Source organism: Acinonyx jubatus, chromosome E1 (assembly GCF_027475565.1).
Source record: "Acinonyx jubatus isolate Ajub_Pintada_27869175 chromosome E1, VMU_Ajub_asm_v1.0, whole genome shotgun sequence".
Lineage (NCBI taxonomy): Eukaryota > Metazoa > Chordata > Mammalia > Carnivora > Felidae > Acinonyx > Acinonyx jubatus.
Genome location: NC_069397.1, coordinates 21,865,002 through 21,887,907, shown reverse-complemented (window position 1 = coordinate 21,887,907; position 22,906 = coordinate 21,865,002). Strand labels below are relative to the sequence as shown.

The 22,906-nt window shown below is 47.7% G+C and overlaps 1 pseudogene; it reads right to left on the bottom strand.

Moving 5' to 3' along the window:
* Nucleotides 1–22,269: 22,269 nt before the first annotated feature.
* LOC113592779 (uncharacterized) lies at nucleotides 22,270–22,378 on the bottom strand (annotated as a pseudogene).
* Nucleotides 22,379–22,906: the final 528 nt, after the last annotated feature.

Genomic DNA, 22,906 nt, shown 5'->3' with positions numbered 1-22,906 from the left:
GGGGGATTACGAGTGGGGAAGGAAGAGGCCTGAAGCAGGGCAGCCCTGGGGGGCTCCCTGGAGGAGGGGGTGACTGATGCCCTGTGCGGAGCAAGGAGAGGGTTACAGCAAGACAGGAAAATGGTGCTTGTTATGATGATGGTGTGCGGGGTGCGGTAATCTTGTCATCCCACTCCCCTCCCTCACGGTCCACGGAAGAGAACTGATCCCTCCCACGTTTACAGATGCAGAAGTGAAGCCCACGCTCGCAAGGCTGGGATGTGGGGAGAAACCAGGCCTTGATCACAGGCCGGCACCCACCAAGCCTGTGGGGTTTCCCCCACCTCGTGTAAGGCAAGCCGTGCAGCCCCCCCGGCATGTGGGATCTGGGAGAGCCCCCTCCCCTTTCCCCAGCCCCCTCTGTCCTTTCTCTCATGGCAGGCAGAGCCAGGTGGAGCTCTGAGCACCGCGGAGCACTTTGGAATTCATAAAATGGTAATTTATTGAACAAGCCTTTGGAGAAGGGAAGTAATGAAAACCGCTATATAAATTACGAGGCCATTGGTGTTATATGGCTGGAGCTAATGCTGTTAGTTCCCAGAAGGGTACAGGGAGCCTCCCCTGACTCCACCCTTCTTGGCCAAGATGTCAGCCCCTGGAGAAGAGCCTCGAAGAAGAAGAGGTCTGTGGGTCCACAAGCCAGACAGACAGACATATGCCTGGGCTTAGCTGGGGGGCTTCCCTGAGACTAGGTTTCCTCATCGCTACAGTGGGACAATACTGGCACCTGCCACACCCCACAGTGCTCCGTCAGTGGACAAGGGCCGCGTGCGTGGGGCTGTGCGTCTGTTAGGGTTACGACCCCGACTGCTATTTCCTCTGTTCGAAGATCCCCACTATCTTTCCTTCCGACCTTTAAATTCTGACATCAGGATGTGTCTTACGCGTAGTGTAATGTGGCTCCCGTTAGGGCCCCTAAAAAGCTGTTAACTTGGCTTTTGCTTAAAATCAATGGCCTTTGAGGACCGAAGACACATCACGTGGTTGTTGTTGTTATTTATCGCCATTAGAATTTTGCAGGCCTGGATGCTACTGCCTATTCCTCACCTTGAAAAGGGAAACCGTTCCTGGGGGAAGGGCGTGTGCTGTGTGACCCTCAGCACGTGGCTTAATGCCAAGAGTGGCCCACCGTCTGGCTAGTGGGCAACTGTGGGTTTTCCCGGGATGTGGGACTTTCAGTGCTACAAAGGGGCAAGTCCCGGCAAGCCCCAGGGCAGCAGGTGGTCCTAGCGCCATTCTCTGGGCCCTGACTTCCTTCCTCCACCTGCTGAGGACGGCGGCCAGGAGGAAGGCGTGATGGATTTGTCAGAGACAAGCAGCCTCCCTGCCATCTGGGGTCCCTCTGACGCATGTCCTTCTGGGGCAGCCATGAGATCTTAACCTGAACAACCCGGGTGGCAGCGCCTGTGAGCATGAACCCTGAGCCTGGGGGGTGGGTCATCCTCCAAACTAGTGGCCCATTTCTACATGGCCCAAGGAGCTGGCCGGTCGCCGCTTGCATTCGCCGACTGTTTATTCTCACTGGATTCTTGACGCCCCTCCAGGAAACAGAAAAGGTCCCATCTCAGAGATTCAAGTGACAGAAGAAATGAGGCCCAGGGAAAGCAAAGACCTTTCCCCACAGCACATCCATGCTAGGTCCAGAAGGCAAGGGATGTGGAGCCAGGCCACTTCTTTCCTGCGAATGCCCTGCTCTAGCTTTTGGTTATTTGGGAAGTGGGGGGTGGGGATGAGGAGGGGGCGGTGACTGAGAAAGCCCGGAGCCTGGCTGCTCCCTGCTAATGGCCCTCCAGGTCGAAAGGGAACTTAGACCTTTCTCTGGGCTTTTGCTGTGTGACCTGGGGCTGATTGCATACGCTCTCCGGGCCTCAGTTTTCCCCTCCATAAAATAAAGAATTTTGGTAAATAAAGTGGTTTCTACTTGCATATCTGAACCACTAAGGGGGGGGTTGTTAAAATACAGATCTCCGGGCCCCACCCTAGGCCAACCATGTCTGGGAGAGGGCTCAGGAACCTCTGAATTTAACCAGCTTCCCAGGCGATCCGATGCAGTTAGTCTCTGAGTTGATGTTGGGGCACGCTCGCTGGGCCTGGTGACGAGGAGCTGGGTGAGAGAAACCAGACTGCGTGGCCGTGGAGGTATTGGGATACGAGGTGACATTACAAGGCAAGTGCAGTAAGCCCAGGGCTTGGCTTCAGGACAGCTGGTTTTGTCTCATGGCTTGGTGACCTTGAGCAAGTTGCTTAACCTCTCTGAGCTTTTGTTTCCTCATCTATAAAAAGTGGGATAATAATTCCCTGGAAGAGCCGTCGTGAGGATTAAATTACATGGTCTATGCCAAAACATTCCTGCTTCCCTCCCCAACCATGCATCGCAAATGCCAGCCTGGCCCGGTCTTGGCCCACCCCATCCTGTGTCCCTGGCTGAGTCTGGCTTACATCTCTGTCCCCTAGAATCTGGGGGACCAGAGGGTGAGCTACAGGGCCAAGGACGGCAGGGGAGGGGCTTGGCTAGAGGAGGAGAAGGAGGGGAAGAGCAGAGGGAGGAGGGAGGGAGCAGGAGAAGGCGGAGGTCCTCTGGGGACTGAAATATGGTTCCTTCATTCCGGAATGTGCTTCTTAATCAACTTAATGGGCCTCTGACTGAGCAGGGGCCTCAGAAGGTAGGAAAGATGGGGATGGCAACAGAGACCGCCCACTCCGGGGGGCCTGAGGAGGGTCCCAGGGGAAGCCTGGAAGATGCTGGCAGTGAAGACCTTCACCATCCCCCCTCCCCACCTCCTCCCCAGCCCAGGCCTGGCTCCTCCTGGATTTGGTGGAAATTGGGAGCCCTTGACCCTGGGCTTTTGATTTCTGACCTCTGACCTAGCTCAGCAGCCTCACAGATCCAGGATGTGCCGGAGGGAAGGTGGAGAAGCCCACTATGGGGTCGGCCAGGGGTCATGGTCACGGCAGTGGCACCCAGTGGTGGCTTTTCCAGATGCCATCCATCAGCGGAGCTCCAGAAACCTCCTGCAGGCTGCGGCATTGATTCTCAGGCTGTCAGCAGTGCCAGCTTCCTGAGCCGGGGGCCTCGTGCCTCAGTGGTGCTAAGGTGGGAAGTGGCACTGCCGTGTTCTCTCCGCCTTGTCTCCTTTCTCCATCCTGGAACTACAGTCCGTGGGACAGAATCTGGCATCGTGGGTCTCCCGGCTCCTGGCTAACCATTCTGGCCCGGCGACTTCTTTCAGGCGGCTTCATTCTGAGCCTCGAGCTTCCCGACCTTAAAGTGGGGATCCCGATACCACCCTCCCGGCAGTGAGGGGAGAATGTGACCAATGAGTGAAGGGCTGAGAGCAAAGTGGGATGTCCTGTACACCTCGGTGAAATCTGATCCGCCACTCAGTGCCTTCTCCAGAGGCGGTGAGGCATCTCAGATCAGTCCAGGCAGAGGGTGAGGGGGCCGGGGTGGCAGGGTGGGGGCAGTGAGGGGAGCAGGAAGACAGAGCTCTGCCCAGGGGACCGGGCGGCATCTTTCCCATGTGTAGGAGCTGAGCATCGCAAGGAAGAGGGCCATTTGCATGTTTCACATGACGCTGTGCGTATGACAATCTGCCCCAGAGTCTGTTCTCAGGCAGCCTGGGGGCAAGCTGGGATCTGAGGCTGCCTGAGAGTGTCACAGCCTGAAGGACGCCTGGGCCATCCCTTTGGGGGTAGAGAGGCCAAGAGGTCAGGGGATTTTCCCAGGGCCCCACCGTGGATGAGGGGCAGGGAAAGAACAAAAACCGAAATCTCTTGGTTCCTGGTCCTGCATGCGTTTTCTACCACATGATGACGATGGTAATGATGGGGATGATGACGGTGATGAGATAGTGGTCCCAGTGAACTCTTTCCAAGCATTTGTCATATGCTGGGTGCGGCTCTGAGTATTTTACCCACGTTTCACTCATTCACACCAACCCTATGGAGTAGGTGTTACACATTATTCCTGTTTGACTCCTGAGGGCACCCAAGAACAGACCGCTTAGATGACCTTCCTGAGGTTGCAACGCCGAATGTGACAGAGCTTGGATTCACACCTGGGCAGTGTAGCCCAGAGCCCCTGCTCTCGACCACCAAGTTGGGCACTGCAAGTTCACAGTGAGGTGCACTGAGGGTCCCTCTTTGCCCTGACCCCCAAGCTCCTGGCCTCCGGGCCCTCTGCTGGGGCTCCTGCCCAGAGATGATTGAACTGATTGCCTTGAGAACACTCTTTGTCTCCCTAATGTCAAGCCCAGAACTGCCGGGGAGACAATGGCTGCGGGAATCGCATTTGTTAATCTTGCATTCGTTAATTTATTTTATTTTCCATCCTCAGAATTAGGACGAGCCTCTTGAACTCAATATGCAAATGTATGCAAAGCAAGATGAACAGGCATCTTTAAAACCTTGGCACTTTTTTTTTCCCTCCTTGCATTAGTGGAATTGCAGTTCACCCCAGCCTGGGGGAGACGGTCCTTGGCCACCTTCCAAAGCCAGTTTCTGTCCATGGGCTCATCTGTCCCTCCCTGGGACGCTCTGCAGTGGGTGTCATTATTGTCTGTCCCTGTGTTACTCAGGAGGCCAATGAAGCTCCAAGCAGTGAAGTTATATGCTCACGATCACGTAGGAAGAAGGGGTGGAACTTGGGCCCAGGCTCTTTTGACTCCAAACCCCATTCTCTTTGCTCTGCACACTCACTTTCTCCTTCTGCCCACAGTGTCACCAACTCCTAGCCCTTACACAAAGGGGGCCCTGCAGCTTGGATGGTCTGGCTGGGACCCAGCTGTGCCTGGGGCCCTTAGAAAGGTGGCGTCCAGGGGCACCTGGGTGGCTCAGCTGGTTGAGCGTCCGCCTTCAGCTCAGGTCATGATCTCCCGGTTTGTGAGTTCGAGCCCAGCGTCGGGTTCTGTGCTGACAGCTCAGAGCCTGGAGCCTGTTTCAGATTCTGTGTCTCCCTCTCTCTCTGCTCCTCCCCTGCTCATGCTCTCTCTCTCTCAAAAATAATAAATAAACATTAAAAAAAAAAAAAAAAGAAAGGTGGTGTGCAGGGAAGGACTTTTGAGGCTTGTATCGCCACCACAACCCCTACCCCCCTCTCCTCCCTGGCAGCCCTTCCTGCCGTTGGCCTTGGCCCCTTGGCCAGGAGGTGAAAAGAAGCTCTGACTGTTGTCCTTCCCACCTCCCCACGGGGCCCAGTGGAGCGGGTTATTGCTCGCCAGGTGTTCAGCAATCTCTCGGATCAGAGGCCTTGGCCTAATTGCTAGAAAAGCCTCCCTCAGCTCCCCAGGAAGCAAAACCTGACAGATTTCCCAGCAACAGTCATGTTGCTGGAGGGCACATGGAGAGAGGGAGGATGACAAAGAGAATCAGAGAGGGACAGAGAGAGAGAGAGAGGGAAGCTAGGAACAGGACTTCCAGGTCTCTAGAAAGGAGGACCCTTCTTCCCTCCTCTCCTTTCCCCCTCTCCTCCTCCCCTCTCCCCTCTCTCCCTTAGTCTACTCAGAGCCCAGTTGCAAAGCTAACATCCTGAAGAATGAGGAGAGAGCTTGGGGGGGGGGGGTGCATGGGATGGAAATGGAGAATGGAATGAGGCCCTTAGGAAGAGGCAGAGAACCTCAGGGTTCTGAAGAGAACCTCAGATTCTGAAGAGGAACCTATAAAACAAAAATAAATGGGGTGCCTGGGTGGCTCAGTCCGTTGAGCGTCTGACTTCAGCTCCGGTCATGATCTTATGGTTTGTGGGTTCGAGCCTCGCGTTGGGCTCTGTGCTGATGGCTCAGAGCCTGGAGCCTGCTTCGGATTCTGTGCCTCCCTCTCTCTCTGTCCTTCCCCCACTCTCACTCTGTCTCTCTCTCTCTCAAAAAATAAATAAATGTATAAAAAAAATAAAAAAATAATGGGGGCAAGGAAATGTTTCTACATTTTTTAGACCAATCTCCCCAGTGAGTTTGTGCAGACTCTAAACCTGGAGCTTGGAATAGCATCCAGCCCGTGCCCTGTTTCTCAGCCAGATGGCCCCACCCCTGTCTCAAAGCCCTCTCCTGTCCTTAGACCTGGTAGTCAGGAATTCCAAGGACCAGGAGAGGGGTCATGCAGACGGACCACGGCTGCCTCCCTGGGCATCTTGCACCCGGTCCGTGCCCCTATGGAGCATGTTCTAGGCTGTAGCCTGTTGCTCGGGGAAATATGCCCAGGCAGAACGCAAGGCTGCAGCCTGGTGTCGAGGGAGAGGTGCCCACCATCTGTTCCGTAAAGAAACAGATACCATTGGCTCTGCCAAGTCAAACAGCCTGGATGAAATTGAAAACAGGTTCTCGTGGAATCCCAGCACCAACAGCCAGCTTCTCAGTGAGCTATCTGGGGTCTTGGGCCGAGGGAACCACAACAGCCCCGTCCCGGAGCATCAGAGAGCCTACCCTCTCCAGCGGAAGTGGGTACCAGCAGGCCACCCACCCCCATGACACTTTCCTTCCAATCCCCTTCCTGTCATTGAATTATTCTCCAATGCCAGGTTTTACTGGGAAAGAATGAGAAGGATTTTGAAAAATAAATAAACATTTAAAAAATAAATCCATAAATAAAGGAACGGGCCCCTCTTTCCCCCTTTAATTTCTTACAGGAAAAATTAATTTTCCCTTTGCCTAAGTACCTGTCACCTTAAATTAATATCTCTGAGAGCGAAAATGATGGAGAAGTTGGGTCATTAGGCAAATTTTAATTAGAGGCTCAGATGTCCTTTACTAATAAGATGTTACATATATTTCATTCTGTTCTTGCCTCCCGACTACGAGCACATCTTTGCAATGTGACCAAGGCCCCTGGGGGGCCAAGGAGATGGGGCCGAGGGGAGATAGAGGCTGGGGCAAAGGAGGGGAGTGGTGGGTGTTTTTTTTTCCATGGAGGGGACTGGGCAGGGCAGGGGATGGGATTGGGGGGAAAAGGGGTCCAAAATCAGCTTCCTTTTGCCTAGTGTGTGTGTGTGTGTGTGTGTGTGTGTTATGTATTGTGTGCTGTGTGTTGTATGCAGGCATGTGTGTGCAAAGAGGCAGTGTAGCGGACGGCAGAGCTGTTAAGAGGTTGGGTTCAGAAGCCAGACTACTCTAGACCCACATTTAAGCTCTACTTATCTATCCTTGAATGGTTACTTAACTTCTCTGTGCCTCAGTTTCTTTACCTGCAAAATGGGCATAATGGGTACCGGCCTCCCACAGGTGTTGAAACGGTTCAACTTGACCTAATAAACCCCTGGGAACAGGGCCTAGCGATAGTAAGCCCTCCAGGTTAGCCACACACGCCGTGTGCTGGTGAGAGCGTGTGAGGGCACACGTGTGTGCGCGCGGCACTTTCATGGAGACGGCACTGAATTTGGACTCAACCGGCAGGGCCTCAAGTTGCGTCTCTGCTACTTCCAGGCTGGGTGACTTGGGTAAGTTGCCTTACTTCTCTGAGCCTTTAAAAAACAAAGTTTATTTATTTTGAGAGAGCGAGAGAGAGTGAGCAGGGGAAAGGCAGAGAGAGACGGAGAGAGAAATCCCAAGCAGGCTCTACACTGTCAGCATAGAGCCCAATGCAGGGCTCGAACTCACGAACCATGAGATCATGACCTGAGCGGCAGTCAGACACTTAACTGAGTGGTCTACCCAGGTGCCCCTCTTCTCTGAGCTTTTTTTAGGTTTGCCATCCACCAACAAGCTTAAAGATGAGAGCTGGGACTCTAAACGTCCCTCCCTGGGCCAGACAAGACCCAGATGAGACAGTGGCTTGTGCTGGGAAGCACCGGCAGTGGGTCAGGAGGCCTGCCTGCTTACACCCACCTACTCACCTACCTGCAGGCGGTGCGGCAGGATGCCTAATGCGCCTCCAAGCAGGCGTGGAAGACTGTGGATGTGGTCAGTGACGGGATCTTTTTTTTTTTTTTTAACATTTATTTATTATTGAGAGACAGAGAGAGACAGAGCACGAGCGGGGGAGGGGCAGAGAGAGAGGGAGACACAGAATCCAAAGCAGGTTCCAAGCTATGAGCTGTTAGTGCAGAGCCCGATGCGGGGCTCGAATTCACAAACCCTGAGATTGTGACCTGAGTCGAAGTCAGATGCTTAACCGACCGAGTCACCCAGGCGTCCCCTCAGGGACGGGATCTTAAAAAGTCTCCCTCCGCATTCCTCAGCGGACTCCTCTCTGCTCTTCCAGATCCAGTCCTCCTCTGGCTCTGCAAATGGGCATCATTCACCCCGGCCCGTGCTGGCCACGGCACAGGCACAGAGTTGGGTGTCCCCTCCAAGGCCTGGTGGCATTCAAGGACAGCAGCAGATGCAGAAATGTAGCACATCCTACTTCTCTCTGTCCGCGTCTAAAGTTCTCAGGCTCAGGGCTGGGACATGGTTCAGCAGAAGCTGAATCTCTCATCTTGTTGTGGGAACCTGGGCCTGAGGGACCCTGTAGGCCACTCTGGGAACGTCGTGTCTGTTTCTGGTCATCAGTTCCCTCTAGAAGCCATTCAGCACTGGCTCTGAGTCTCACCCTGGATATCCTTGGATATTCTTGCTCCCCCGGCCATGTTTGGGGAGGAAATGGAGGAAAGGAAAGTGCCCAGGCTTCGTGAATGGGTGAGGGAGGGAAATCATGCGTATTAAGTACCTACTGTATTCTGGCCACTGTGTGCAGCACTTTGCCTATGCTGACCCATTTAATTCTTTAACCGCCCCAGGGATGCCATCAGTATCACCTTTTTGCAGATGGGAACCCTGAGGTTACGTCATTTCCCTAAGGTCACCTAGCTAGTGAGCTGTCATTCGAATCTAGTCTTTCCTTTGTAGATAAGCACGTAGGCTAGTGGCAGAGCCCTGGGAGTGCCAGACTGTCCCACAGGCTCTGTGTGATGGGGCGCCGGTGGCTTGGAGGTGGTAGGGCTCTGAGCGGCTGCAAGCCTTCAGATGAGGCCCTTCCCCTCTCTGGGCCTCCATCACCCTCTGGCAGCTTCTCCTGAGACCAGGTCTGGAGGACCCCCTGGAGGAGAGAAATAACGCAGAGTGTTGAGGGGCTGGTGAGGGGAGGCTGGCTCATGGGCTCTAAGTTCATCTTTGGGGCGCGAGGTATAAGTGGAGGGCAGAGCCATTGCTGGACCATTACTCACCAAGGCAACACCTCACTGCTGCTGGCTCACTGGACCCAGCTTCCTGTGGAAAGGAATGGCAATTGTGCTCATTTTCCAGGAACAAAGAGGCCAGCTCACTGACCCTGCCTGCTTCCTCCCACCTTTGCTCTGTTCCCTGCCTCTACGCTTAGAGCAGAGAGCTCACGAGGGCCTCCAAGTCCTCTCATCAATCCCTCCTTCCCCAGCTCACTCTTGTGGGGAGGGTGTCAGGAGCACTTAGATGATGGCAGGAAAAGTAAGGGGGGAGGCCCTATAGGGAGAGCAAATTTGCTGATGGGGTTGAGAAGGTGCTGGGGGTGGACTGCAGGTGAAGGGGAAATCCACACTAGGGAGAGAGAATTCACTTTTTGGGTCATCTGTTGTGTATGAAGCTCTTCCATGCATGCTGCCTCATTAAATCCCCACAATACCCATCACCAGCCCATTCTAAACACTGAAACAGACTCAGAGAGGTTAAGTGATTTGCCCAAGAACACAGAGCATCTCAGAGGACAGTGTAAAGATTCAAACTCCAGCCTGGTCTGAATCTGGTCCAGATTCAAACTCAGACACCAGAGCCATTTCCACTCTCCCATGATGCCTCTCTCCTGCTTGGGAGGTGGGAGTTCTGAGTTTTAGAGATGGAATGAATGTTCTATCACTATGAAAGTCTCTCTGGGACTATATTTACCCATCTGTAAAATGAAAGATTAGACCAAATGATTTCTAAAATCTCTGAGTGCTGTCTTTGTGTGCTTAAGAGGTGAGAGTTTTCAAGTTCCCCCAAATCAGAGTTGAGAACCATAAATGGCTTGGAGTGACATCAGGCCATCAGGGCTGACCTTTGTCATCAGTGAACTAGAATGGGGTCTTTCTGCCTCTCAGGACTTGGTCATTACCACCACAGACACATAGCACTTTGGCTACAGCTTCTAGCTTTATAGACATATGGCTGCCCACAGGAAGGGGGGGGGTGCTTTCAAGAAACAGCCCCATTTCAGAGCTCCAGTGGGCAAGGACACATGAACACTTTCTCTGTGGCACAAGAACCCACCTCTCCAAGCCACAAACCCCAATTTGCAGCTTAGCACCAAAGTTCCCAAGATGCTTTCCTGCCTTTGTATACACTGAATAATGGAGATGTTTCTGGGGCTGGGATGGGGAAGATGGGAGTAGGATGTGAACCCATAAAAATGTAGCAAGAGAGATTGCAGACTCCTGGGTGTTGCACTTCCTTCACACTTTTAAGAAGGTGTCTGGTTCCTAGAAGGACTCCTGGCCCAAGTATAATTTTCTTGTAATTACTCCATTCCTCTGAGCTCACACTATCATCGTAAGTTTTGAGGAGTGAGAGAAAGAGAGAGGGCTCTACCTCCTGGGAAAGACCAGTCCTTGTCCCGTGGGAATATGAATCCAGTGAGGGAGGCATAGCTCCCAATGAGGAGGGGTGTCCAACTAACCAGGTATGATGGCTGCCTCCCTTAGGGCATGTTTGGGTTGGTGGGGAAGACAGTGTCTTGCCTAGTGGGGGGCGGGTCTGAAGGAGCTAAGGGGACTGAAAGGGGAAAATATAAATTTCAAATGCAAAGAGAGGAAATGATGGAAAAAGCATTCAGCTTGATGCTGGAGGGAAGAGGGAGAGAGGTAAATCAACCTCAGGAAGCCCAGTGATAAAGTTGAAGTGTGTGTATATGTGTGTGTGTGTGTGTGCATGTGCACGCATGTGTGTCCACCTGTGCGCATGCACACATGCAATCACATGTCCAGGACAGGCACACCTTCTTTCTAATTTTGTTTGACAGAAACTGTGACAAGGAAACCTCAAGAAAAAGATTCTTTTGTCCTGTCCTCCTCATCTGGGGCAGAAAAGCTCAAATTGGAAACACGCATATAAGTATCATGCCTCCTTCTACCAAGTTGAAGTTGTTGCACTGTGTACTCTTTGTTGAGTTGTGAGAAAAAGGTCTAGAAGTCATAGGAGCACACCTGGTTACCGAATGACTTCAGAAGACTCCTTCCCCCACTCTAGGCCACACTCTGGTGGACTGAATTTAGAAAATCTCTCAGCAGAAGAGAACCTGCCATTCCTTGGGTCCTCCTCAAACCTTGAGTGTTTTACATTTATTATTTCATCCAGTCCTCAGGAGCATCCTGTGAGGGGGGATTGTTATTATCATACTAGTTTTACAGATGTGGAAGCAGAAGTCCAGAGAGATGAAACATTTCGTCCAAACTGACCAGCTAGCAAGAGGTAGGTCTTAGTCTCCAGTACAGAACCCATACTTCTTCTACTCCAAAATGAATGGCAGGCCAAGTTTAGGAACAGAATGGGCCTATAAGAATCTCTTAATGAGTCCTTTCAAATTGCTCATCTCTTTCCATCTGCACCCCTGCCTTGGTTGTGGCAGGTAAGATACCAGATTTCTTCTCAGAGTGAGTCCTCCTTCTCCCTTCTCTGGAGAGTGAAGCTGCATGGGGTTTCTCCCTCTTTGTCCTTGCCCTCCGGGTCTCAAATATACCCCTTGGGAGAGTTTTTGTCACACTAAGTGGCTTTGCAAGATTGGAAGTGTTCAAACAGCCCGCTCTCCTCCACAAGGGTCGTTTGGTGGCTCCCTAGAATAATAAATCTGCAGGTGGGATGTGTCCTGCTGGGACCAACTTTACTCACCCAATACCTCCTGCTGATGCCATTCTCTCTCCACTTCTCACCTCTACATTGTGTGTGGGGAATACGTGAATAGCAACAGTGCATTAAGGGAGAGGAGCCCCTCAAATACCCAAAGGAAAACACTTTCTTGTAAATATTGGAAATGTGATAGAATTGTCAACATTACGCGAAACCAATTGCATCAGTTGTGGAATGCAAGTCCTGATTCTGTTTGTTTTGCATCAGTGTAAAACAATTGGTAATGTCATCAAGAAGAGAAGTAAAAGCAAAGGAATCTGGACCAAAGTCACCAGAATCCTGGGTTTTGGAGAAAACATTCAGGATCAAGTTTACGAGCATGAGTCAGAACCACGGACAGAGACAGAGCTTGTTACCCACACTCCTCTCTTCTCTCTGCTTAATGATGCTGTGCCTATGGCTAGGGTCAGGTCCTCCAACTGGCAGGCCTCCTTCTCCTGACCCCTGCCTTCCCTTTGCCCTAGCTGGGGCATCTCCAGAGAGCTCTGAACAGCTGGCACTGTCCTGGCACATTTACAGGATGAACTTGCTACTTTTCAAAGCTCAGGCCTCCGACACGGAGGGCATCTGGGCTGCTCAGGCCTCCTCCCCACAGGGTAGGTGACCTTCTTCTTTGATGAAGGAGCAGGTGGGTTGGTTTGGCTCTAGTGAGGATTTTTGCTGTGACAGGTGGCCTAGAGCGATTGGACAGGAACTCTCTCCCTTCCCCCACATCCAGGAGACTCTGGCTGCAGGGTAGAAGGAGAAAAATTAAAACTACAGTTGATTATGAAATTAGGGCCATAAAACCACAGGCTACAGCAATGCAACAGCTACAACCATAAATATAGAGCCCATTCGTTCCTACACATTAAGTAGGAACACTTATGTACAGGTAACAGAGAACAACTCCTGTGCTTCTGTTTGTGGCAATGACTGGCCCGTTACGGAGTTCTTATGGCTGCTTACTGGTGGATGGAAAAAGAAGTCTGGGATGGGGTAGGTCAGTGTATATAAAACTGTGGCCAGTATTGACTTTCATGACCAAAGAAGCCCCCAGGAAGCACGAGCCCAGTGTTCAGGTCAGATTGGTAATGCTCACTTTGGGATATAGGAAGCAGGATGTTGTTTGGTGTTTTTTTTTCTAATCATCACTTGTATTAAGTTTTGCTCTGTGGTATGCAATGAAACCATCTCTTCCATCTTTTGATTAAATCTTCAGTAAAATTGGCTTCATTTGTTAAGGTTTTATGATGTACTTGGATCATTTGTTGGGGTCTTGGCTAAAGTGCTAGGCCCTCCTTAAAGGTGGATGCAAATTGCCAACAGAGGATATTCCTGGGACTCTCAAACTGGTTTCCATTTCTAGGTAATTTAAAAATTGTTCAGTGTAAAGCAGAAACAGAAAGATCTTTTGTCTTGAAACACAATGAATAATGAAAGTCCTGTTGTGTTTTGTGAACTATCATCAAATGTGATACTGCTTTTCCGTAGGACTGGAGGCAGGTTATTTTTCCTCCTAGTCCTTCTGTTTTTCCTGGCTCCAGCCTCATCAGTAGAGTACCTCTCTCTGCTAACTCCAAAGACAATGCCAGCCTGGGCTCTTCCAATTGCCCAGGCTCAGCTTGCCACATGGAAGCAGAATGTTTTGAAGTATTCCTTGGATTTTCTTCCCCCAGCCACCCAATTTTTATTCAGTGAGTCACAGCCACTGTCAACACTCAGAACTCAGCTCTAGGTCTGGTCTTTGAGCTTAGGCTCCTCTCTTTCCATCTACTAAGGGTTTCTATGGCCTCCCCTTATCTGTCAGGGTCACAAGGCAAAAGGTAGATTTGTAGAGTAAAGATCTTTTTGTTCCCAAAAGTCTAGAAAAGGCAAAGAGGTGCAGCTGACAGCTATCCAGAAATGTCTCTAACAACAAGTGACACGTTCTAATCTCTAAATTTAACAAACAGCTGTTGGACAAAATTTTGTTGAGCATCTGGTATGCCAGGCTCTGGACACAAGGGGTGTAAAGTGAATTAGACACAATCCTTTCCTTCAAAGAGTTCCCAGGATGGTAGGGGAGTTGTAAGGTAACAAATAAATGATAATATAGTAAGGGAAGTGAAAAATAAAATTATTGTCATGTCATTATCTGGGGGCTAATTAATGCATTGCCTGTGGATAAAATACTTTAGAAACTGGGATGTGATTCATTCCCCCAAGGGGACACATAAGAGGTGATTAGTGTATATTGAGATCTCTTTTGCGAAGGGAGAATGTCTGTGATTCCATGTTAGAGGATCCTATGTGAGGATCCTGTGCCCCAACTGGAACAGCCCACCTCAACTTCTTCATCCCCACTCCAAGCTTTCTGATCCTAAGGTTAACTCCTTTCTGCATATACATGCATTACCCCCTGCCCAAATTCCAAGTCCCTTTGGAGAAGTGAGTACCTCTGGGTCCAGTGCCCCTTACCCACAGTGATCTGATAACATGTGATGGACAGTTGATGACACTTTTGTTTTATTTGTGACTCAGGTATGTCTGTGGCTTCTTTCCATGCCCCTGGGTCCCATTACTCTATTTAACTGAAATTTAGCCATTTATGCAAGCAGCAAAAGAATCCTGAGGAAGAAGTGAGCATCTTTTGCTGGAAGACTTCAGGCAGTCTTTCTGAAGGAGGGGAGATGTCTGATATGGGACTTTGAAAGATGTAGAGATATATAATTATCTTGGTTTCACCTGTATGCGTTGTTGTAGGATGTAGAGGCTAGTGTGGAGTAGGTAGCTGACTTACTCTGTTCCATTTCCCTATGTCTACTCTGGGGAGGCCCTTGGCCAAGCTTATGCCATAAAGGACCCTGAACATCCTTCAACTGTCAGAAAGGACTGCAACCCAAAATTCTGTAAGTTGGCTCTTGTTTGCATTTTTTCAGAATCAGGAAATGTCATACCCTTCCCAGTTCTGCTCTTTCCTGCAAAAGTCATTTCGGTGATCTATACTTCCAGGAATAATCTTAATACATTCACAGAACTTTATAGTTTATGAGGCTTTCCACTTGGGTGTAATCAAAGCCTTGTAGTACGGACTAGTTGGGAAAGATTGTCAGTTTCATTTTATAGACAAAGAGCTTGGGCCTCAGAGAGATTGAATTAGGTGGCAGAGCTGGGTCCGTTCTGGACCTACGTTCTGCAGGTTTCCTGACTCCTAGGCAGGACCTTTTAGTTCTACCAGACTTGAAGCTCTACCTCAGCCTAACCTGAATTCCTATTGCTGAACATGACTCTCATTTCTTCATTCTTGGTCTTTGAAAGGTTCCACAAGGGGGATCCCCACCTGATTTGAAATCTCCTGGGCTTAGTCCATATTTCCTGAATAATAGTGATAGCTAGCATTTATTAAATGCCATTTGCAGGCATTGTTCTAAATTCTTGGATATGTTATAGTCACACAACTCTATGAGGTAGGTACTATTATTATCCCCAGTTGACAGATGGGGGAAATTGAAGCACAGAGACATTAACTAACTTACCTGAAGTCTCACAGGTGGCAAATGGCAGCCTAGGCAGCCTGCTCCAGAGTCTGTACTGTTAACCACTGCACTATGCTGTCTCTGTGGTGTGGTGTGGTGACTTTGGATGAGTCACTTGACCCCTGTGGGACTCAGTTTCCTTCATTGACAAATAACAATAATAACTCACACTCATATGGTAATTTTCAGTTTACAAAGTGCTTTGTCAGGTGCCATCTCATTTGATCCTCACAAATGACAGTGAAGATGATAATCTTGACTTTGCGGAGGAGAAAACCCATGGCTCCAGGGTCTGGCCAAGGTTACATAGCTAGTATGCACTGAAGTAAGACCTGGAATCCAAGACTTGGTGGTTTTGTTATGCGTGTCTTGGACTAAATGCTATACAAGAGTCCTGCCAGCCCATATCTTTTCTGTGCTGGGAAATTAAGAATCTGGGGTGGTCTAGTCAATTTGGGTTGCTACAGTAAATTTCCAAAGATCAGGATGACTTATAAACAACAGAAATTTATTTCTCACAGTTTTGGAGGCTGGATGTCTGAGCTCAGAGTGCCAGCTTGGTTGGGTTCTGGTGAGACCCCCCCTTGGGGTTGTAGACACAACCCCTATGTGTTGTGTCCTCACATAGTGGAAAGAGGGTGAGGGAGATCTCTTGTACCTCCTTGATAAGAGCAGTAATCTCATTCATGAGGGTTCGACCCTCATGACTTAATCACATCCCAAAGACCCCACCTCCTAATACCATTAGGCTGGAGTTTAGGATTTCAACATAGGAATTTATTTATCTATTTATTTATTTACTTACTTAATTTAAAAAAAATGTTTACTTATTTTTGAGAGTGGAGGAGGGGCAGAGAGAGGGGGAGACACAGAATCCGAAGCAGGCTCCAGGCTCTGAGCTGTCAGCACAGAGCCTGACACGGGGCTTAAACTCACGAACCGTGAGATCATGACCTGAGCCGAAGTCAGATGCTTAACTGACTGAGCCACCCAGGTGCTCCTCAACATATGAATTTGGGGGGGGGACACAAATACTCAGTCCATAACAGGGGTAATAGTGAGCTCTTTGCTTGGGGCCAGCCCAAGCTGGTGGTACAGATAACAGCTCCTTTGTACACAGCACTCAGACATCTGAAGCTACCCTTTGCAATCCCTCACCAATCACAAGGTTTAATAGGGGCCTCCCACAGACCATCCTCCCAGTAGAAGCTAGCTTTAGAAAACTGTCGTGAAACCACCTCTCGACCTTCTCTTCCTCAGCCTGAGAAGCTTCCTCTTCCTTGCCCTTTCATTTTTTTTCAGACATCAACCCTGGGGATGGCCAGGAATCATCTCTGAGCTGAGGCTTTGTCCCCAGAGAGGCAAAGGGAAAAAGGGCAAAAATATAAAATAAAAGATTATACAGAAGAATTACCCTGCATGTTTCTCCCATCTTCCTCATCTCCCCGTGTAAATTACCCTATTATTCTGCTCCCTTAGGACTCCTGATCGTCCTTATTTCTTCTTTTGAGCTAAAGTCATTCATGCAGTAAATTAGTTCTTTGCTTCGAAACAGCTCTGATTGTAGCAGTTGCCACCACCAGTAGCAGCACCACGTCCCCCGGACAGTTTCCAAAAAAAAAAAAAAAAAAAAAGGAGAAAAAAGAAATAAAGAAAAAACCCTCAACAACCCTCCCTTCCTCCCACTCTATTCACATGTAGGGAAAGACACGGAGTGCCCATTTCCTGGGAAATGTTTTCTTCGAAAGGCAAGTAGGTGTTGAGAAGGAATCCAGATGGAGTCCTGAGAAATAACTCAGATTGGACATGGCCTGAAAACTTCCACTCTGCTGTCTCCTCTCGAAAACCAAACCTTGGTTTACCTTGGGTTACTGGGGAAGCAGTATAATAATATAAAGGTTAAAGACCCAGGTGTTGACGTCAGATACTCTTGGATTGAGTCCTGGATCCTGCCACTTTCTAGCTGTGTGACTTTGGGTAAATGTCCTAAAAGACCTTCAAATATGCAAGTTTTCTCTAAACATTTTCTACGTATTCGTTTTATTTTTTATATCTGACTATCCATCAGGTATTTATTTAGTGCCCACTATGTGCCAGTTTCTATTGTAGAAGCTGGGGATTCAGCAGTAAACAAAACACATAAAAATACCTGCTTTCATGCAGCTGAGACTCTAGTGGGTTAATTCCAATGTCTGAGGTCAAATGATTTGCAAGTAATTTCTCTCATTCTGTGGGTTGTCTTTTCAATTGTTTGATAATTCCTTTTGATGCCAGTACCACACTCTTGATTACTATGGCTTTGTAGTAAGTTTTGATATTGGGGAAAAGTGACTCTGACTTTGTTATTGTTTATCAAGATTGTTTGGGCTATTTAGGGTCCCCTTATAACTCCACATGAATTTGATGTTTGGCTTCTCCATTTCAGAAATAAAAGGCTATTGGAATTTTGATAAGGATTGCATTGAATCTGTGGATCACTTTGGGTAGTATAGGCATCTTAACAATATGGTCTTCCTACCTATGAATGTGAGCTGTGCTTTGTTGGGGAGAAAAATTTTTCTCTACCCTTTGAGGTTCTTTTGACTGGTCTAAGACTTATATTGACATAGATTACAGGGGGAAATCAAGTTTAATCATGCACCTATGGGAGCTCCATAAAAATATGAGACCTCTAGGCAGTCAGACAGTTGAGGCTTATATACCATCTAGAGCTAAGGAGAAGGGGGTAGGGGTCTGGGACTTCAAAGGGAAGGAAGACAATTCACAGGAGGTTGAAAAAGAGTAAAGGTTTGGTAAACAAATATTTGCTGGGCCATGCAGAAACAATGGGACACAGAGGAATTTTAACATTACTCTGTTGGGTTTCTTTCTGTCTACGACACCTAGTTCATACTATACTGTAGTCATCTATGGTGATCGTTCCCTTCCAGGAACAGGTCCTCTGTCTAAATTCTTTTAGATAGGCAGTTAGTGGGGAGGCAATAAAGAAAAACTTCTGAGTCTTCTATTTCTTAAAAATAATCAGCCTAAAATAATCCACATGCCAAGAGATGCGTTTTGGGGTGGTAAATTTTGCTCCCTGAAGTTTCCATTTCATTAGGTTTTCTTTGATCTCTTTTGGCAATCTTGTGGTCTTCAGTATATGAGTCTTTTGTGCCCCTGGTTAAGTTTATTCCTAAATATTTTAACATTTTAGATGCTATAATGAATGATTTTGTTCCCTTAACTTCCCTTTCTGTATTGCAGGTGTATAGAAACACAACTGATCTTATACCCTACAACTCTGCTGAATTGATTGCTCTAGCAGTTTCTTGTGAATTATTTGGGGTTTTGTACATATGGGATCATGTCATCTATGAACAAAAGTAGTTTTACCTCATGCTTTCCAATGTAGAAGCCTTTTATTTCTTTTTCTTGTCTAATTGTTCTAGTAACACAATGTTAAATAGCAGTGGTGAATGTAAGTATCTTTATCTGCTCCAACATTTGTCTTTTGAGTTTCCTTGCTGCTTATTACTTGTTGCCCTAGTTTCAGTAAATTTGGGGGATGGATGGGATTATACATATTTCTCTTACTTATGTTGACCCCAGAAATGCACTTAAGTCTGTTTTTGCAGGAGCTAGTTATTTTGTAGTGAAAGACCTTTCAGGTTATTTTGTTTACTATCACTGGAAGAAGCACAAGGTGACACTTTGAAAAACTTTGGCATAGAAAATGGGAGATTAGTTCTCATGGCCTGGCTCAATGTCTCTCTCTCCATGTCACCCAGAATAATAAAAACAAACTGTATTATCATGTTAGAAGCCGAGTCCCAAAGAAAATCTGGAAAGTAATCAAACTTATAGGGGTCAGAGGTTGGGGGAACCTCTAGGGAAACTGGCATGAAGGATGGGAGATGAGTAGATCTTGTATCCCATAGAGTAACCAAGTTTGTTCCATTTCTCAGCCAGGTGTCTAGCGTCCAATCATGCAACCCCTTGAAAAAGTGTCATGAGTTGCTAGGGAACCTTCCCTTGAGAACATGAATCATACTTTAAGCTGTGCATCTGTGTGCTCATGAGGGTGGGAGAGAGAGAGGGAGAGAATGAGATAAGGGGGAGATATACTAGTTGTCTCATGGGGTTCTCTAAAGAAGAGAAGCAGAGAAAACACTCCTGCTCTTCCCCCTCTCTCTTTTCCTGTCTGTTCTTCCTGGAGCCTCAGCACCCTCCCCCTTTCTCTGGATATCTGGGTACACCCCACCCTTAGTTCCCGTGAGCCCAGGTGTGTGAAGGAGGATGTGCTTCCACCTGCCCAATGAGCTGTTGAGCATTGTGACCTGCTGCCAATGCCTGGGGGTGATGTTGCCCAGCTACAGTTGCTGAGGGAACCTCAAGTTAGAATTTCTTCACTTTAGGGCGTGTAAAGTCTCAATCACTACAGTGAATTCATGTTGCTTTTCCCTAGCTAGATGTAAAAGAGTGTCAGCTTCTGGGATGATTGAAGTTAGAGCATTCCTGCTTGGCAACTGTCAGTAACTCCTCTCTCACTCTCTGCTGAGTGCACTCAACCTGCACAGCTCAAATGGGAATCATGGGAGAAACACAGGAAACAATTGACAGCTCTCTGAAAGGCCCCTGTCAAATGGCAGATACATCCAGGGCAGCCTTCTGATGGTGGAGTTAGTCTCCATCCTAACAGAGTTCCCAAACTGACGGAAGAGCTAACTTCTAGCCTGAGGAAGCTCATGGTGTGATGGGGAAGACCCAGGTCTTATTTAAAGTAAGTACTTGGGGGGGCACCTGGGTGGCTCAGTTGGTTGAGCGTCTGACTTCAGCTCAGGTCATGATCTCGTGGTCCGTGAGTTCGAGCCCCGTGGCAGGCTCTGTGCTGACAGCTCAGGGCCTGGAGCCTGCTTAGGGTTCTCTCTCACCCTCTCTCTCTGCCCCTCCCCCACTCATGCTCTGTCTCTCTCTCTCTCTCTCTCTGTCAAAAATAAATAAACATTAAAAAAATCAAAGTAAGTGCTTAGGGCACCTGTGTGGCTCAGTTGGTTAAGCGTCTGACTCTTGGTTTCGGCTCAGGTCATGATTTGGTGGTTGTGAGATCAAGCCCCGCGTCAGGCTCTGTACTAACGGTGCAGAGCCTACTTGGGATTCTCTCTCTCCCTCTTTCTCTGCCACTCTCTCTGTCTCTCTCTCAAAATAAACTTAAAAAAATAAAGTAAGCATTTAGTCTGTTGGGGGATACTTAGTCCCTGTCCTGGGATAATCTCCGGTCTCCTGTGGGGAGGACACTCTCTCATGGGGAGATGGAAAATATAATGTCACCATGCTGTCCCTCAGATGTCCTATTGGATAGGTGTGATCAGGCAGACTGGGTGTGACTGTTGAAAAAGAATGGCCGGGACACAGGCTGACTGACTTTCTGACACGCAAGGGCTATAGAAACCTAGCTGAACCCTTCTTTCACCCAGGAAATTCTGACCACTCCTTCCTGGTTTCACCTCAAGGCTATTGTGAGATTTTTCCTTTCTTGACCAGCTTTGTATCCCATCTTTTGACTCCCCTTTCCCCAAAGGTTTATTGCGAAATCTTAAACATGAAAAGAATTGTGAATACTCACAATTGGCTACTCAGCAGGTAGACTCTTCAAATGTGAACATTTTGCTCTATCTCCTTCTTCAAACATCTATCCATATATCTATCCTTCAATACATCTTATTTTTGGTATATTTTTAAATAAGATGTAGATCATCAGTATACCTCACTTCAAATACTTCAGCATGCATATCATTAAACAGAATTCAATATTTGCTTGTGGTTTGTGTGTGTGTGTGTGTTGGGGTGTTAAATTTATATCAGTGAAATGATAAAATGCACAGAGTATAAGTATATTCTTCCAGGAGATTTGACAAATGCTTACACATGTGTAACCCAAATCCCTATCAAGATATGGAACATTTCTATCATGTAGGAAGTCTGTTCATGCCCATTTCCAGTCAATCACTGTTCTCATCTCGCAGAAGCAATCAGTTTTCATTTTTAGAGAGACTTTTTAGAATTTCATGTGAATGGAACCGACTAGTATCATCATGTTTTGGGGATCCATCCATTTTGTTGCATGTGTTAGTGCTGTGTTCCTTTTGTATCACCCATTAACGGTTAGAATTTGTTTATCCATTTTTCCCATTACATGGAGTTGTTTCTAGTTAGGGGCTACCGTGAATGAAACTGCTAGGGATGTTCTTGTACAAGTATTTTTGTGGATGTATGTTTTCTTCTCTTTTAGGTGAATACCTAGAAGTGGAGTTACTGGGTCATAGGGTAGGCATACATTTAGTTCATCCACCTTATTTTGAAATGTCTGTTCAATTCTCTTGCCCTTATCTTTATCGGGTTGTTTGTGCTTTTATTCTTGTGTTTTAGTTCCTTGTATATATTTGGTACAATTCCTTTAACGGAAATGTTTTACAAATATTTCCTCGTAGTCTGTGACTTGTCATCATTTTCTTTCTTGGGTAGTAAGTAGGATTTATTGGTAGGCCTAAGGATGGGCAGTGCAGAAGCTCTCAGGAGAGCAGAGCTCACCATTTGCCCTGGGGAACCTCAATTAGGGATGTATCTGACCCCACAGCCATCCAGGATAAACTGTTTTTCAGCCATCATGTCTTCAAATTCATCTGTATTAAACTTGGTAAAGCCCCACTTCTTGGAGATGTGGACCACCTGGCCACCAGGGAACTTGAACTTGGCACTATGGAGGGTTTCAATCACATGCTTCTTGTTCTGCAACTTGGCGTGGAAGGACATGACAACTTGGCCAATGTGGACCATGACCACTGTGCCCTGGGACTTTCCAAAGACACTCTGAATACTGTCTGGAGCCTAGACTGGGGACAGCATGAGTTCAGACATGCATGTTCACTGGAAAGTGTGATCTCTAAGGTCCCTTAGGACAACCCATACAAGCAACAGACTGCATATATTACTGAGGAAGCCACTGTTTGCAGCCATTGCACACCATTATTTTCTTAACTGTAGTTTTGATGGGCAGAAGTTTTTAATTTTTATAAAATCTGGATGACAATTATTTTTTCTTCTATTGTTTGCCTCCTACCTAAGAAACCTCTGCCCATCTGCAGATCATGAAGATATTCTCTTAAGTTTTATTCTAGAAACTTGATAATTTTAGCTTTTAGATTCAGATCTATAATTCATCTCAAATTAAATTTTGTGTATTTGCTAGATAAGAATGAGTGTTCATGTTTCTCCATATTGAGAGCCAGTTTTTCCAGCCATACCTGTTAAAAGATTGCTTTATTCATAGGATTGCTTGGTTCCTCATTGTTTCTGGGCTCTCTATTCTGTTCCATTGAACTATATGTGTCTCTTTATACTTCCATACTGTTTTGAAGATAGCATACCAGCTTTATTGCAAGCCTTGAAATTAGGTAATGTTAAGTTCTCTAACTTTGTTTTCCTTTGTCAAGATTGCCTTGGATATTCTAGGTCCTTTGCATTTCCACATACATTTTAGAATAAGCCCATCATTTTCTACAAATGAAGTCT